Raw genomic sequence first — 18939 nt, forward strand, 5'->3', positions numbered from 1 at the left:
TTGCCAGGATTGTGGTGATGTCACTGTTTGTCCGTGACACGACCAGTGAGCTATACGGATGAGACTGTAGCGAAATGGGAGCTGTATTCCAAACACAGCCATCTCTGTGACCATACACAGACATCTCCTCTGAGTGACATCAGATCGATCCAAGAGTAGAAAAAACTGATCAACTGAGTGTTCAGAGCAGCCCAAGCTGTGAGCTCACAGGGATCAGTGCGCGCACGCGCGCGCGCGCACACACACACACACACACACACACACACACGGTCTGATCTAGCGCTGTATGCTCAGCGCTAGATCAGAAGAATCGTGTCCGTGTAATTCAAAGAATCAGAGACTCTGTAACAGCTGCTGAAGTTGAATGTTACTCAGTCACTCTGCAGAGCATGAACCAGGGATGACCAAAATAGCATCTCTCTATTATCTAAACCAAATTATTTAGATGTGCCGATGCAGATGAACACATGCAAAATGAATGAAAGGAAAGAGAAAGAAATTACACTCAGTCAGTGCACCGTACACTCGGCTGAGCAGCTAACCAGCTCTCATTTCCTGCTGAAGAAGAAACTTAAGCTTAAATAAACCAAGCGTTAAATGAACCCGACGGTTTAATCCAGACTGACTCAATAATGTCGACACCGCTGAAAGACTTACCTGAAGCCGTGCTCGGTGTATCTCTGTATCCTTGGTGTTTGTGTGTTCTTGGTGTTTGTGTGTTCTTGGTGTTTGTGTGTTCTTGGTTTTTCGCGTATTCTTGGTGTTTTTTGTATTGTTGGTGTTTTTGTGTGTCCTTGGTCTTTTTCTCTGTTTTTTGTGTTTTTGTGCGTTCTCAGTTTTTTGTGTGTTCTTGATTTTTTTGTATTTTCTTTTAAACACCTTCATGTCAGCTTCCCACACAAACAATTCTGTATCAGCTTGGTCGTTTTAAAATCTTTTTCTCAGCAAACCTCAAGAGTCTAAAGTGCCTGTTTGGACCACGATGACATTTTCAAACGGTCTCATTTTGCAGCCAAACCATAATTTTTACCCTCAATCACAGAACATCGCAGAAGCTGCAAATAGAAAAAAAAAAAAAAAGTTCTTGCTTAAAAAGTGTAATATTAAATTTACTGAAAGGCTTATTGACATGTGATAGTGGTTCTTTGGTAATAAGTAAATGAATAAACTGACATTTATAATTTGGATGAAGAGGGGACTGATGTGCTTAAAGAAGAATGAACATCTTTAAGGAATACATGCAGAAAATCCAGCTGTGAGCTCGGTTTGGGTTTAAAACTTGATGAAGATGAAGAATCGAGGATGAAAGCTTATGTTAAGAATTAAGGATTATATTGTTGTGGCTCCTGATTGGTCCTTATTGTCTTTTGTGTTTCTGAAGGTTCCCTTCTGTGACTCTTTCTGTGTTTCATCAGCTGACTGTGTTCATCTGGACCTCATTATCACATTTTTTTGTTTTATTTTTTTACTTATGGCTCAGCCACACTAAAGTAAATATCTCCGGTGGCTGTTTCCAGATAATCCAACAGGCAAAACATAAAATCCAGAAGGAGAAACTGAAACTATTAAATACTGGAACAGGAAGCTTGAAAACACACTAGACCAATGGGAGATGGTCGGACAAAGAGGAGAGGAGAAGACGGCACTGTAAGGGTAATCAGGGGAGTGGAGACAGGTGGAGAATAAGAAAGAGCTGAACAGAATCAGATGACGAGACAAGGGAAGTAAAACATAAAGCAAAGCATAACAACATTCAAAATAAAGCAGGAAGTAAAACGTGATAACTAAACAAGGAAATGCAGACATGACTGAACTTAATATAAGAAAAATGATATGAGAAGCAGGAACACAAAACACTGAGGGAGCTGAGCCTGAGTCTAAATGCAGCAAAAGAACTACACCAAGCAAATATAACCAAAACTAAAAAAAGGGGGTAAGGACTCGTGAATAAGTACACTTCAGGAAACACATAAATAAATACAGACACCAAACAAACCCAAATCCAACTGAGCATTTAAATAAAGAGAACCTGACAGTCCAAAAATACTCAACAACCGTCACACTCTCAGACCAATCGGCAAAGGTTTGCAAAGAATTGAGTCTAATTATAAGTGACTGCCAACATGTTCCAGTGAATCTGAGTCAGTGTTACGGCCAAGAGGGCCAGGCTGTGTGTGTGGACTCAAGTGCAGACACAGAGGGAGGCAAAACTGACGTGAATACAGAGCTTTATTTACAGTGACTAATGTAATTACAATGCCAGAAACTATGAAGGCTTTGAACTCTGAATTATGTAGGCTATGAACTATGAACTATGAGGCATAACTATGAAACATGAAGCTCAAACTGTGCGCTATGGCTAGATACAAGAGTCCATGAACGGATCCTGGGGAGGGGAAAAAGGGGCAGCGGTCCGGGTGGAGGTACACAGAGTCACTATAATGAGAAGAAACAGGCAATCAGTGGAATTCCAGTGCATCACAACCGGTTGATTAAACTATGATGGTGATGGCTTATGCGTTGCAGGTGAAGGCTACACACCAAGTTAAGCTTTTTATTGTCTACGCTTTGTCAGAATTCAGTTTTTTTTTACCTCTTTGGATTTTTCTACCCTTAGCTTTAATTTGACTTGATGATGCTTTATGTGTGGAGCAGAGGGAGGAGGAGACACAGGAGGAGACACAAGTCACAACTTAATCACTGAATAAAGTGATGATATTATTGTTTCTGCAGGAAGTAAAGACTGATTAGAGCCTGAATGTAATCCACCTCTTTCAGCAGCTAACACTTGGTGGCGGAAGGTTTATCCGACCACACAGGTTCTGCTGGTGCCTGAAGATCAGGATCAGACGCTAGCTCGTCACGAGTTTAGGAACCTGTCTTTAAGTGCAGAGCTGCATATGATTTACTTCAGCAGATGAAATCAGAAGGGAGACATGTTTCAGCGTGTGGTCCATTGAAGCGTTAGCTGAGTAGTAATTGGACTAATAGGTGATCTGTCCTGTTTAATGTAGATCTACAGCTGACGTGCAGCCCTGCTCCCATGCGGCCTCCACACTCCACTGATCCTTCAGCTCCTTTAAGCTCCAACATCAAGGAACAAAAACTGATTCCATCAACCAAATGTGTGCATGACAAACTTTAATCACAACCGGACAAAAACTACATCATTGAAAAAAGGGCAAGTTAGTGTTTCCTGTCCACTAGACTCAGAAACATGCTATTTCATTTCCTGATACTTAAACTTCAGGCCTCAGCCCCTCTTTAGAGTCACATTAGTACATGTGATACTCTGTCCCAGTTTGATCTCAAGTGGTCAGACCAGTAAAACAAATACATCACACTCAAGCTTTCCTGTGATGTCACCAGGACGTTCACATTTAATGAACCATCTGTTGACAGAGCAGATGATGAGCAGCTTGAGGTAAACCAGAGCAGTTTGAGTAGCACAAGCATTTATATTCCTTGGATTCACTGGTTTTTAAATGTGTGAAAGTGTCATCTATTTGTTAATTTGACTGCGAGTTGATACAAAGTTTCTTTTGGAATCAAAGGAAATAACCTGTAAAAAGCAAGAAATGATATTTACGTCTGACTTGTGTTTCACTGACTCTGCTGAGTTCTCGTTTGTCTGAGGTTGTAGTTTAATTTGTTTTGTTGCGGTTTGGTTTTGCCTGTGTATCAGGTGAGACTTACCTGCAACCTTCCAACAACTCCTCACAGGAAGCTGTGAGAACAGAACTCTCACCTGCCAGATCGGCTGGTGGAAGCTAAACTTGCAAAGAAATGATGACTGTAAGCTGCTGGAAAACTGCAAATCTGGAAGTCTTCATTAAAAGAAGTGAACTTTTTTCACTTCACACTTTCACAGGTGTACAGCGTGAAGTCGTCAGCACAGGCAGCTTTTTTCTGTTATGTTCTCTGGAATGCAGGTGTACTGAGTTATACAGAGTGACAGTATGCAGTATAAAAATAATCAGTCCAGCGGAGCTGAATGGTTATTTTAGTGAAGGTGCTCCGCTGCCTGGACTGAATGATATTATTATCTAGATATAAAAAAGTATTTATAGATATACAACAGTCTCAACAGTCAGAGCACAAACAGACCTACACATGTGTAGGACTTCCTTTAAACCTCTTTAAGGCACATCTGCACTGGCTTCACCTTTCAAACCAGGAAGCTACACTTGTGCAGCCTGTGGATGTGAGCGCATCTTGATGTGTTATTGGCTGCTTTGGAGCATTTGAATGTGAGATTCTTGAAAAACTTAAGAAACTAAGGTGTAAAAGCTTATGATAGATTCGCAGGCTTTGCTTCTTTATAAAAAACAGCTTTTCTTCGAACAAATCTATACCTTCATACGTGAAAACTAAGTGATGGAGGAGCTCTGTGGTGGAGCTGCTGCGTCTGAGGTGTAAAGGCCGGCGAAGGCCTCTGTCACCTGCTGGCCAAAAAACTTGAAGGAACCTGACCTGCACCAGCTTGAAACCACAGTAAGAAGAGTTGAGAGGAGAGGAGTTGACTGCCTCCACCTTCCACAGCAGACTCAGGCGAGTCGACTTTGCATGACGGGCTGACTCCGCCTCCGAGGCCAGCATCCTGTGGTGAGGCTGTTAGAGCGCTTCACCCTGCTCCTCCTATCTCCATATTGTCTCCTTTCCTGCCTTCTGCCTGTAATGATCTTCCCTCCACTGACGTTCAGCGTCTGATGCCGGAGGTGCTCAGGAGCAGCAGCGCTGTCGTCATCTGTCACGGCCCTGCTGCGCCCTGTGTTTACGCTCAGTGGGAGCTGCTCTTTGGTATTCAGTGGCGGCGATGGCAACAGCGGCAGGAGTTTGGTCAGCGGGCTGTCACTTTAGCTCGCTCACACCGCCTGAACGCACAAACACGCTGACAGAGAGGGTGTTTATGCACATTTACACATGATGCAATACATGAAGTGTGTATGTGTGTGTGTGAGAGAGAGTGTTTGATGTGCTGCAGTAACAGCAGGAGGCAGAAAGCCTGCAGTGTTTGTCAGGATGCGTGTACACCTGTATGTGTCATGACATTGAAACAGGTGGAGGAGAACCGAGTGATGCAAGTCGGAATTTCACCACATTGATGCCACACGATTGATGATTGATGAGGTAATATTTAATAGATCACAGAAACTCAAAAACACCTTAAGCCAGTTTTAAAGAAAGCGCTGTGAATCTGCACCAACCGTTAAAAGTGTCCTCCTTCACCTGTGTTCCACCTCTGAGGTGAGCTTCATCAAATTTGTGCTGGTGTTCCGCCACACATTCCTCCGCCTTGGCTCTCATTTCAGGGCAAACAGCAGCTATTACTTCAAGTAAAATAATAATAAGAAATGCAATTCCATTATAAAAGAATATTTTCATTTCACTTCATTTATATGCATTAAAGCCCAAATTTAAAAAAAAAACAGACTCTCTTGTTATTAGTGCTCCCTGTAACTAAACACTGAAAACAGCCAGACACAGTCATTTAACATCAGAGCCAATACTTAGCTCCAGAGATGGGCAGTAACGCGCGTTACTGTAATCTGATTACTTTTTTCAAGTAACGAGTAATGCAAGGGATTACCATTGCAAAAACGGTAATTAGATTACCGTTACTTTCCCGTAGGAACGCTGCGTTACTAAAACCGTGATTTTTTGCGAGAATGTCTCATGACAGTGACGTAAGCGAGTGCGACGTTTGTGACAACAGGATAATATATCGAGTGCGAGAGAGAGTATGAGCGTGCAGCGTTTAAAGCGTGGAAGTACTGACCTTATTTTGAGTTTGATTCCATAAAAAGTGACAAAAACATTACTGTCCATTGTGCGTGGGAAGAAAACTTCTTTTTACAGCGAAAAAACCCCTAAACTTCCAAGCAAGCAGCGAGTGCGCTACGACTGTAATGGGAAATTCACAGAGAAACTCGCGGATTCTTCCACTGACCGCCGCGGCACACCTGCACCAGGGTAAACCTCCGCCTACCCCACTCCTGCTTTACAGGTGAAAATAGAGCAACAGGACCGCTAGTCTTTGATTTTATTTATTTTCTGCTGTGTTTTACTTGCATCTATTTGAAAGAGTGAGTGTAAACACAAAAAAATATTTTATTTTATGTGCTGGAATGTGCAGAAAATAGGTTTAAATGTTAAACAAATTTCTTCCAGTCAGAGAATGTTGCATATAATTAAGTTTTTGCTTGATGCATAAAGTTAAACGATTTAACGTTTTAAAAAGAGACGTTTCCATTTGATTACATTTTGTATGATGGATTATGCAGAAAAAGTAGAATTGGGCTGAAAGATCTATCGCTTTATCACCTATTCAGGTTGTAAATTGTGTTTTTAAAAAGTAACTAAGTAACTAAGTAATTAATTACTTTTGAAAATAAGTAATCAGTAAAGTAACGGGATTACTTTTTGGGGGAGGTAATCAGTAATTAGTAACTGATTACTTTTTTCAAGTAACTTGACCAACACTGCTTAGCTCAAGCCTGTATCATTAGTGAAGCAGCTAATGTCAGCTAACATTAGCCAGAAGAAATCTAGTTTTATCTAATAAAGCCCATCTGACCAAAACGGACGTTGATAATTGGGTTAAAACTATGGGCGATATCAGCAGGACATTTGAATCTGATCCACTTTCTTCTGGCTAATGTTGGCTGGCCTGCTAGCATGAACTGGAAACTAACATCCTTTAAATTACTGCCATCTTGTGACGGCAGTTGGAAATTGTCTCTGGAAGCAGGGCTCCATGTTAAGCATCTCTCATTTTGATAGCGCGTGTGTTCAGTTAACAGTGGCTAGTTTGCATGTATGTTTTATGAATAAATGTCTGTTCTTTGATGAGAAACCGATGCTAACCACTGACCGCAGAGTAGTTAGAACAGTGTTTGATCTCACAGAGAACTGTGATTTTAGAGATACTTTACTGTAAATTAAACAGAATATAAAGTGACCTCAAGCTTAAACACCTACAGCAGTAATATTATTCCATTTAACACTTTCACTTTTGATACTTTAAGTAAAATAGTGAGGTGTTTTTTGGCTAATTTAATTGCTCAAAGAAAGGTGAGGATGTCCATGCAAAGCGCAGCAAGACGTACAAGGCTGTCAGCATACAAGAATAGCATGAAAGAATAAAAGATCGGCAGCATAAAATCATGAAAAGGTGTTTTAATCTGGTCCAGTTTGTTAAACAGTGGAGGAAGATCATCATCAGGTTGCACGCTGCTGTAATAACGGCGTGTGCGCGGTGTGATACTGCAGCAGGTGTGTGTGAATGCGAGTGCATGCGGCAGTGTTTGCAGCACCAAAGCCGCTGGGAGCTAAATGAAGATAAGGGGATGAAAACGAGGTGGGGGTGTTGGTGGTGGAGGTGGGAGGGCTAAACCTGCAGCTGCAGACTCACATGCTTTCTGACTGCTCTCCATCCACGTTTTGTCTTTCATATCTGTATGCAAACACGCTGTAGCTGTCCTGGTGATGAAAGGAAATCGCTTTGATTGCTTCTGTATAATTTTTTGTTGTGAGTAGAACAATACAGACTGCCAGCTTTGGTTTTGATGCAGTGTAGGTGTACAGAACAACCATTTAAAGTCATTCTGCTGCTGATGAAAAACACTGGATTCTCAGTTTTCTTACTCTGTAGTTCTGAGAATCTGAAAAAAGAATCTCACTCTATTTGTCTCTGCTTTTATGGTCTCTACAATCATTTGGAAATGCAAGGTTTTCACCTGACACCATGTACTAGTGCTTCAGTGTGAAATGTTCCCACAGTGTCTGCTGGCCTTGGATGATTCAATAATACATTCATCCTCACATAAAGGGAAAGTTTATGTTTTGTAGCTGAAAATCCTGAATAGAAACAAAGAAAACTTATTTTTTTTATTGAATTTGAAAAAGTAAAGTGTGGAAGCTTTACCAAGAGAGAAACTCTGAACAGAATCAGCAGTTTGTTGCTGTGCCGAAGTTAATTCTGCTTTACAGCTGCTGAAGTCTGTTTCTGTCAATTTCATGAATATCTGAAGACTATGCTGTGATTATGGAGATTATTATGAAGACAATAATTAATTATTATGATTTATAAAATAAAGATCTTATTATAAGCAGCCAGTTAACACGATAAACCTCTGGACCGTGTTTGTGCTGTTGGAGCACTTATAATTACATCATGTGACCAACATACCAATATATGGCCACTGTAAGGTCACTGTACTAACAGAGCGTCCAGGAGAAACTGGATGTTACTGAGTGTTGATTAGCCGGGGTTAATCCCAGCTGACAATTTGGCACATTATGGCACATTTCTGACTCCAAAAATTCAAGATAGTGGTAACCAAAATTCTAATTTTACTAGCTGGGCCCACATCCTCATTTTAGGTTTGACAGCATTTTAGTAGGTAGAAGTGAATGCTTGGACATGAATTGAGCTGCAGTTTGGGGAAGGCCTCGAAGGAGACTGGCGACGGCTCCCGGGCCTGGAAGATCTCCATCTACTAAATAGAAGTGAAGAAGTTAAAGAATTGAAAAGGGGAGAGAGGGAGGGTGGGGCACGTAAACGAAAATGACCAGCTTACAGAACTGGGGGAACCTATATAGATGAGAACCGGAAGGAGCATATTTGGAGCCGTGGTCCCGCTCCTGAAATTCCGATACATAATCTCCAAATGATAAATCCACAACCAGTGGGTGACATCATGGTAGCCATGTCCATTGTTTTTATGTCCATTTGGTATCCTGTCCCCAGGAGGTGCAACAACAACAACAAAAAAACGTCTTTACAACATAAAAGTGTGGCAGCTCAGTGCTGTAGTTTTGTCAGACCCTGGAAGTCTCTGCTGATGCAGTGCATGTATTTTAAGTATTCAAAGATAAAAGCCACAGTGGATGTATTGCTTTTATTGTCTGCCTCCTGCCTGTCAACTGTAATTATATAGCAGTCACAGCATCAGTCCTGAGCGCTCAGAAACACATTTAAAAGCTGGACTGTATCCATAACTACCACCTAGACTCTGTGTGTGTCAGAGGAAATATTTATGTGTGCGGGTGAAATAGCTCCTATTAGAGCTGTGGGTTGAGATAAAGGTGAAAAATAAAGTGCATGTAGAGACAGGGATGGAGGGAGTCTAGAAGACAGACAGAAAGACGAGCGGCAGATAGACAGCGAGATAGACAGGTAGGTTGGCTTTGCATAAACTCTGCGGGGACACGAGGGTAGCATTAAAAAAGTTAAAAGAGAAAACCTAATTAATGTTATCTGAGCGTCCCCATGGAGGGAGTCGAAATTAAATTAAATTAAATCAATGTCAGCTCGGAGGAGGCAGCGAGAAAGTCTCCAATTACAGCTCAGAGCTTTGTTACCTAACCAACATGTCTCACACTGATACCGCCTCTCAGGTGTGCTTCTTCGTGTGTGTGTGTGTGTGTGTGTGTGTGTGTGTGTGTGTGTGTGTGAAGACAAACATAAAACAGAATGCAGAAGCAGCAGCAGGAACAAGAGTTTGCTGAGAAAAGGTGCAGAAGGCGTTTTTGCTCTTTTAGAAGAGCAGCGACCTCGTGCAGCTGGAACATCAGCTGTTCAGGTAATAACAGAAGAAATGTCAGCAGGTTGATGGATAAGACACAACGTACTTTATTTATCTGCAAATTTAGCAAAATCCTGGAAAATTGCTGCCTACTTACAGCCTGAGCTAATCCCAAGGATAAAGGTCATGAACATGGACATGAGTTTTTTTTTTTTTTAGCCTGGTGTCTCCTGTAAATATCAGTAAAACTTACAGGTGTAAAAAGGTCTCTGTAGACGCGAGCTCCATCTACTCTACCTATGTGAAATTTGGTCGTGATTAAGCAGCGTATTCCTGGTATCCTTTTCCCAGGAATGTTTTCCACTTCCTCGCCTGGGATACTGAAGCGTTCCCAGATCAGATCCAGCAGTTTCTTAGTCTAGCTCTGAGCTTTGCATGTCCGCCAAATTCTGACGCAGAGAGCAGACAGTCACGCAATAGAGAGTCATTAAAGGTTTGTTTGTCTGAGTGTTGAGCAGTGATAGACTGTAGGGGAACGCGTCCTCATCATACTGAACATGAGTAGCATCTGTAGAGTGGGAGGGAGACGGTTAGGTATGCTCGGACTGTTTTATTAAAGGGCAGTAACTGAAAGGGTTTGCAGGATGAGGTCTTATTTGAGAGTTCAAGCCAGCAGAGCTCAGGAGGGGGTACCAGTGGGCAGGTGGGGATCCGTGAAGAGTGGGCAGTCAGGTGAGTGGCAGGTAAGCCTGAGAATCCACCAGGGGCATTTGACTGTGTGGGTGACCAAAGCTTGAGACCAGTCGGAAACTGTGTTGGCCTCTTATACCTGCAGTCTTCTTCTTCTGGTCAATACTGAGAGATCATGACCACAGAAGACTGAACGATTCAAATGCTCACTTTACTGATACAGGATTTCCTCGGCCTGTCTGTAGGGCTCACAGGAAACTTGTGTCTTATCTGTATATAATCTGCTCTTATTGCACTTACTGCTCTTGCACTTCTGATTAGATGCCAACTGTATTTCATTACCCTGTATTTATACATGTGTAATGACAATAAAATTGAATCCTAATCCTAATCCTTGTATCTGAATCTGTTCATTTTGGGAGCTCAGGATGACAGTTGAGGTAACATTGAAACTTCACTTTAGTCCAGCACAGCGCTCACATTACCACTGACCCCGCAGAGATCCACTGTCCAGATCCCAAAATTCATAAACTGCTCCCTTTGGGGGCAACGACTTTTATTCCACCATGTTCCAGAGAACCACGGCTTTATCCACGTCACTTCACGCTCGATGCAAACTGAGGTGGATTCTGATTAAGCCAGCAGAAGCACATCGTCTGAAAATAAAAGCAAAGGGAATGAGACACTCTCCACTCACCCAATCAGATCCGTCATTATCACAAACACAGAACACACAACACTGCATCAACGGGACTCTTCACAAAAGGAGTCCACCTCTTCTTCAGCTCATCATTCTCAGCAAATTTAGATCAGAAAGTCAAAGCAAAGAGGAAAAATCTCCTCTGTGGCCTCAGAGTTTGTGGGCCTAAAGGAACACAAACAAGAAGGTCATGCGTCTTTATGTAAGCTAGCACCTTTAGTGGTCTGAACCTGATCCAGTTTCAGTTTGTGATACTAAGCACATTTAACATTCACCGCAAAGGACACTTAACCAGAGGGAAGAGTTTTAGATTCATAATGATGAAGATGATGATGATTATTAACATATTATTACTCTTTCAGTCAACCTTCTGAGCTCCATGTGATGTCCTTATTCCAAAGTGGCATAATTTTCTGATTCAAATGTGATTTAACATGATCTGAGATTTAATTTCAGATTCAGTTTGGAGGAGATTTGATTTAGCGTGCAAGGTGGATATTAAACCTGCAGAGAAGTTGGCGCTGGATGTCTGCAGCTTCAGATATAATTACACCTTAATTAAATGAACAAAGCTGCGTGTGAGGTACAGTAAAAGCAAAGAAAAGGTGAGAGTGGAGGGTTGGTGAGGACACTGATGTGACGAGTCAGATGCAGGTCAGCATGAAGTCATGAAGGCGATAATAATAATAATAATAATACATTTTATTTGAAAGCGCCTTTCAAAACACTCAAGGTCGCTGTACACAGTAGAGTAAAAAAGCAACATAAAAGCAAAGTCATGTCATCGGCATAACAGTGAAAATGGATATTGTATTTACAGAAAATATGTCCAAGCGGTAGAAGGTAGATAATGAAAAGAAGGGGCCCCAGGACAGATCCCTGGGGCATGCCAGTGGTCGGAGGAAAGGGCTGAGAAGTAAAGGATTTGAGTTGAATGAACTGAGTGCGATCAGACAGGTATGATTTAAACCAGGCTAGTGGAGTATGGGAGAGACCGATGGAGGCTAGCCTACTGAGAAGAATGGAGTGAGAAATAGTGTCGAAGGCAGCGCTCAGATCGAGGAGGATAAGAATGGAAAGTAAACCAGAGTCAGCTGCCATAAGAAGATCATTGGTTATTTTTATAAGTGCTGTTTCAGTACTATGGGAGGGGCGAAAACCAGACTGGAACTGTTCATACAGATTATTATTAGTTAAATGTGAGTGGAGTTGTGTGGCAACTATTTTCTCAAGAATTTTTGAAAGAAATGGTAGATTGGAAATAGGCTGAAAATTCTCAAAATTATTGGGATCTAGACCAGTTTTTTTAATATTGGGGTGATGGCAGCAATTTTGAGGGAAGCAGGAACAGTTCCAGTGGTAAGTGAAGAGCAGATGATAGAAGATATGAGGGGAAGCAAAGAAGGTAGACATGCCTTAACCAAAACTGTAGGAATGGGGTCTAGCTGACAAGTAGAAGGTTTTGACTTACAGATGAAATCTGAAATATCAGTAATCGAGGGGAGCTGGAAAGCAGAAAAACAGTGTGATGGGAGAGGAATTACACAGGAGGAGCTAAATGGAACATCGGAAACCAGGTCTTGGTGTATTTTGTGAATTTTCTCGATGAAAAATAACATTAAAGAATCACAGAAAGAAGACGAGTAAAGGTGAGTAGGTAAAAAATCTGGTGACCTGAAAGAAGAGTTGAACAGTGAAAACAATATCTTGGTTGAGTCATCTTTTGAACAGATAATGGTGGAGTAGTAAGCAGATTTTGTTTGATTAATACACTCCTTATAATACATGATATGATTATTAAACATTTCCTTGTGGATATTCAGACCAGTTTTCTTATAAAGGCGTTCAAGTCGACGTCCTTTTGCTTTCAGGAGCCTGAGTTCAGCTGTGAACCAGGGTGCTGACTGACAGAATGATACAGATTTGGTTTTGAGTGGGGCAACAGAGTTTAGGATACTATTGAGACTAGAGTTATAATAGGAAACTAAGTCCTCTTGGGTGAGCAGGTTATGAAAATGCAAATGACTAGAGAAAGCAAAAGAAAGAGTATCAGGATTGATTTTCTTAATATTCTGAAAAGAAATGGTACGAATGTTCTTGGTTATAGAAAAGGTCATTTTGACATTGAAAGAAAGAAGCAAGTGGTCAGAAATTAGCAGTGCATCAGCTTTGCAGTTAAAAGGAGTAAGTCCAGAGCAACAAACTAGGTCCAAAGTATGGCCCTTAGTATGAGTAGGAAAGTTTATGTGTTGTTTAAAGCCAAAACTATCGAGGCAGGATGAGAAGTCTTTGGTGAGAGGATGATCACTGTTATCCATATGAATATTAAATATTAAACGATGACAGCAAAGCAGCCTGGGAGGCCTCTCAGAAGACCTGACTGTGTGATCCTCGGGTGACGGCACAAGGGTTAAGTCTGATCTTCATGTTCAGAGTTCATTAAAGGTCCATTTCTGTCCTCTGCACAAACTGACCACTGAGGCTCGTTATAGGACCTCAGGATAGCCTTACGAGGCCCAGAAAAGTAAAAGGTTCATATTTGGATTTAAAGATTCATTTCAAATGTTTTAACTGAGAAAATGTACCATTTTAATAAAAATATGAGCACATTCCAAGCAACTACAGGGCCATTTTTGGACTCCCACTGGAGAGGGGGTTACTTATATTATTCACATGTTTGTCATAAAGTAGACAGTTTAAAGATTTGTTAGTGAATCTAGGATGTTTAAGCCACACCCACAAATACAGTCCACATCTGTGGGAACCACACTGCCAGTGTGGGAAAGTTACTTTTAAAATGTATTCCACTACAGATTACAAAATACATGCCCCAAAATGTATTTTGTAAAACGGTAACTGTAACAGAATACAGTTACTCATATTTTGTATTTTAAATACATAACGCCGGTACATGTGTTCCGTTACCCCCAACACTGCACGCTGCTTTTGAATTACTGAGTATTTTGTTTTATAGCCTGAGATAGTCACTATACACTATTAATGCTCTCCCTGTCTCAGAGTACTAATCTGCCATTTACAATCTCATTCCACCCTTAAAAATAAGAGACGTCATTAAAAGAAAGGCAACTTTTCCAAGTGCAAAACACTTTCAAGCAAACCCTCGGCACTTAATGATGCTCTGAAAATGTATCCACGGATGAACAAACAAAGTTAAGACAGTTAAGACAAATCAATCTCAACATCATACATATTCCTCTGGAGGAAGCAGTTTATACACAACAGCAGCAGAAGTTATCTTTACTTTTTAAAACTTACACAGCAGCTCAAATTGATGTATTTTTGAACATCATTCTGTATAAATATTTATGATTCAAAACCTTCTGGTGACTGATAAATTCATGAGTTTATGTAATTATAGACTAAATAAATGATAATATCAGAAAGCAAGTTACTGCTGAAGAAGCCATAGGTGGGTTTGTTGTGAGATCTGTTTATGTTGTCCTAGTAAGGCTACCATGGGGACAGGCACTAGAGGTCGCTAGAACACTGTACGTGTATATGTTTTTCAGAAAATTGATGTAGCCACATACACTGCTGCCACAGTTCAATAAAAGCAGTTTGTGCTGAAGAACCCTGCGTCTTATTGCCTCCTATCATGACATGGTGTCAGAATTGAGGACTTCAAGCCAAGTTACACGAAGAAATGGCTAAATTTGAACCTCCAGAGCCGTTTGACTTTACGCAGCCGGCAGAGTGGCCGATATGGCGGCAGAGATTCTCCCGTTTTCGAGTGGCATCCAAGCTAGGGATGGATAGCGGCAAAGTGCAAGTGAACTCGCTTCTTTACTCCATGGGGAGAGATGCTGAACCAATATATGGCTCATTTGTGTTTCCTGCTGCTACGGAGGCCAGACCAAGTCTGCAGTTTGAGTATGATCTGGTTATACAAAAGTTTGATGAGCACTTTCTCACGTCCCAAAGAGAAATGTTATCCACGACCGCGCCTGTTTTCACAAACGGAGCCGGAGGGTCGAGGAGATGGTCGAGGCTTTCGTGCGGAGGCTGTATGAGCTCGCGCAGCACTGCGAGTTCGGCGGCAGTAAAGACGAGCAGATCTGGGACCGTATCGTCATTGGATTAATTGACAAAGATGTCTCACAAAAACTCCAGCTCGAGGCAGACTTAACTCTGGATAGAGCCATTTAACTAGCACGCCAGAGTGAACAAGTCAAACAGGAAAGTGCAGAGCGAGTGGAAAGCACTGTGAATGAGGTGAAACAGATGCATTATAACAGCACGAGAAGGAGTTACTACCAACCTCGTCAGGTACGTGAGCAACAACATGGTGAGAGTAAACCAAAATGTCAAAGATGCAGAACAACTCAGGCAGGTACTCAGACTAATAACGATGTTGGAATATTCCTGCCAGGCCTGTCCACAGTGCTGCACCCCCTCTCCAACCTACTCAAAAAAGAGACTGTATGGGCGTGGGGCGAGCCTCTGGAGCAAGCATTCAACAAAGCAAAAGCAATGGTCGTGGCTGCACCAGCACTTTGTTATTATGATGCAGGCCAACCAACAGTTGTCAGTGCAGATGCCAGCAGCTATGGCCTGGGTGCTGCACTGTTACAGGACCATGACGGGGAGTTACGGCCCGTTGCTTTTTTGTTCTTGCATGCTCACAGATGCAGAGAAAAGATATTCGCAGATCGAAAAGAGTGTTTAGCATCTGTCTGGGCCTGCAAACGTTTTGCCTGCTACATCCAAGGCATGGGTCATGTACGTCTACAAATTGACCATAAACCCTTGGTGCCTTTGATCAACTCATACGACCTTGACAAAACGCCACTGAGATGTCAGAGACTGCTGATGTGACTGATGCGATTCAATGTCACTGCTGAGCGTCAAAGGAGTTTGCAAAGAAAAGCGTCTGGACTTCTTTGAGTTGCTTGAAGACGTTTCACCTCTCATCCGAGAAGCTTCTTCAGTTCTAAGGTCAAATGGCCGAGAGTCCCAGATTTAAACCCAGTGGGAGTATCCCCCCAAGGAGGGACAAAGGACCCCCTGGTGATCCTCTAATCACATGCGCCAAGGTGTGAAAGCGGGTGTGGGACCTAATCAGCCAGGATTTCGGGTGAGCTCATTGTGAAACCTGGCCCCACCCTATCATGTGATTTCCTGAGGTCAGATGGCCCAGGATGTGAGTGGGTCACTCTTTCGAGGATGCCAATGTTCACATATTGGACAGAGAGGACAGATGGTTTGAAAGAGGAGTGAAAGAGGCCATCTATGTCCACTGTGAGCGACCATCTTTGAACAGAGGCGGTGGTTTACGACACCAACTGTCTGCCATCTATAATCCAGTTTTGAGTTCCCTCCCCAGACGCTTTAACGCCCACTCACATCCTGGGCCATCTGACCTCAGGAAATCACATGATAGGGTGGGGCCAGGTTTCACAATGAGCTCACCCGAAACCCTGGCTGATTAGGTCCCACACCCGCTTTCACACCTTGGCGCATGTGATTAGAGGATCACCAGGGGGTCCTTTGTCCCTCCTTGGGGGGATACTCCCACTGGGTTTAAATCTGGGACTCTCGGCCATTTGACCTTAGAACTGAAGAAGCTTCTCGGATGAGAGGTGAAACGTCTTCAAGCAACTCAAAGAAGTCCAGACGCTTTTCTTTGCAAACTCCTTTGACTACCATGACCTGGATGACTGAGAACCTTCACAGACACGTCACTGCTGAGCATGTTCCCAGTAAACAGTTAGTGGTGGTGGACGCACTCTCCAGACATCCACTGCACGGATGCTGCCAGTCCGAGACAGACAGCCAGGTCAAGGCATATGTGAGCAACGTAGTGACAAACAAACCTATCAAGTCACATAAGTTGGAGGAAATTCGCAGTGCTACACAGAGGGACCCAGAGCTTCAAAAAGCAATCATCTTCATCAGACAAGGGTGGCCTCAGAGAATGGCAAAGAGGCCACCACTGCAAGGCTTTTATGCGGCCAGAAGCCACCTTTCAGAATCAGATGGTCTAGTGCTCTACCATGATCGCATCGTAATTCCCACAGCACTCAGACCCGGTGTCCTTGACCAGTTACATGAAGGCCACCAAGGACTAACTAAATGTAGAGAGCACACAAGATCAACAGCGTGGTGGCCCAACATTCTACTTCAAATAACACACAAGGTGAGGTCATGCAACTTTTGCAGAGAGCACAAGCCTACGCAGCAACGGGAACCCCTCGTCACTACTCCTCTGCCCAATGGCACCTGGCAAAAGATTGCAGCTGATCTGTGCGAGTTGGAGGGTAAGAACTTTCTTGTCGTTGTTGATTATTTTTCAAGAGACATTGAGATTGCTTCCCTCACTACAACAACCAGCAGACAGGTCATTAACAAGCTTAAACACATGTTCGTTAGATGGGGCATCCCATTAGAACTGGTCAGTGATAATGGGACGCAGTTCACATCATCGAGTTCCAAGACTTCAAACTGAGTTATGGCTTCACTCACACTACGTCGAGCCCTCATTACCCCCAGTCAAATGGAGCTGCTGAAAGAGCTGTCCAAACGGCCAAGTACATTCTCAAACAGCCTGACCCCTGCTTAGCCTTAATGAGTTACTGCTCTACACCAATTGCAGCAACCGGTGCAAGCCCAGCTCAACTTATGACAGGACGTCAAATCCACACCACCGTCCCAGTACTCGAAAAGACATTGCTGCCCAGTCCAGTCACTAGGGACACGGTGTGCCAAAGGGATGCTGCAGCTAAGGACTCTTACAGATTCTTCTACAAACGCAGACATTAGGCTGGTCCACTTCCTGAGTTTCTCCCAGGCCAGGATGTTGTAATGAAGCTTGACGGACAAAAGGGGTGGACGACTCCAGCCAAGGTCATCAGTAAGTCTAAGGAGCCGAGATCCTACTTGGTGGAGATGGCAAATGGGAACGTGACTCGCCGCAACAGACAACACCTTCAGCCTGTCCCAGGCACCGCTGATCCTGAGGAGCAGCAGCAGAGCGCCGTTCCAGCTACACCGCAGCAGTTCTGCAGTTCTCCAACTAGAGGGGCGGCTGCTCCCCAAGAACCACCAGTAAGCCAGGCATCGCCAGGCCCTGTCCCGGGGTCTCCTCTCCGCCCTGCCACACCTGTGAGAGTGACTTCCAGGGGGCGGGGGATTAAAGTACCTCTCAGATTCAGAGACTGAGGACTATCTCCTTTCTATGTTTTAAGGGCAGAATAATCCCTTATCAGGACTGAGGATAGTCTACCCCTGTGATGTCCTGCGTTCTAACAACACTGTTTTATGTTTAAAGTACTTTTGTTAAAGGGGGAGATGTTGTGAGATCTGTTTATGTTGTCCTAGTAAGGCTACCATGGGGGCGGGCACTAGAGGTCGCTAGAACACTGTACGTGTATATGTTTTTCAGAAAATTGATGTAGCCACATACACTGCTGCCACAGTTCAATAAAAGTGGTTCGTGCTGAAGAACCCTGCGTCTTATTGCCTCCTATCATGACAGGGTTTAAACCTATATTAATCTCCCTTTGAGTCTTATAAAGGATTCTCTTCATTCTTACACTGAGTGTAACGATAAGTAAATAACTAGGCACAGGAAACTTAAAAGAAGATAGGAGGACGCAATAGAGACAACAAGGAAGACAGGGCTATTTATACACAGGGATGATGGCGGAAAAACGAAACCCAGCTGAAAGTAATCATGACAATCACAGCAAGGGTCTAAAGCTCAAAGAATAACCTAAAGGTCAAATATGAAACGCAGAGGCAAGAAACTCACACTAAGCCATGATACAGCCAAGACAGTAACTATAGTTGCATAGTTCAGTATGAAATGAAATCAAAGGAAATCAAAACAGGAATCCAAACCCAACCAGCCAAATGTAAGAATTAAAACTTCAAACACTGAAAAAACCTAACCAGACCCATAACTCATGCAGACAAATTGGAATCCAGAAGTTCCATAAACATCATCAGCCCCCGAGATCATGAAGCATTCTGCTTTGGGACAGTAAGCCTACATACTTT

At 42.8% G+C, this 18939-nt stretch overlaps 1 long non-coding RNA gene across 2 annotated transcripts; it reads right to left on the reverse strand.

The window, feature by feature from the left end:
- Positions 1 to 2232: 2232 nt before the first annotated feature.
- Positions 2233 to 5817, reverse strand: LOC102075967 (uncharacterized). 2 transcript variants are annotated; one of them, XR_003221146.1, is made up of 3 exons: positions 5780 to 5817; positions 4356 to 5330; positions 2233 to 2436 (listed from the first exon to the last, which is right to left on the reverse strand). It is a non-coding gene; the product is annotated as an uncharacterized LOC102075967 (long non-coding RNA). The 2 variants fall into 2 exon arrangements; XR_003221147.1 differs by lacking the exon at positions 2233 to 2436 and having other exon boundaries at positions 4201 to 4891; positions 5208 to 5330.
- Between the last annotated feature and the right edge of the window lie 13122 nt (positions 5818 to 18939).

The sequence above is a fragment of the Oreochromis niloticus genome, linkage group LG7 (genome assembly GCF_001858045.2).
Source record: "Oreochromis niloticus isolate F11D_XX linkage group LG7, O_niloticus_UMD_NMBU, whole genome shotgun sequence".
NCBI classification, from domain to species: Eukaryota; Metazoa; Chordata; class Actinopteri; order Cichliformes; family Cichlidae; genus Oreochromis; species Oreochromis niloticus.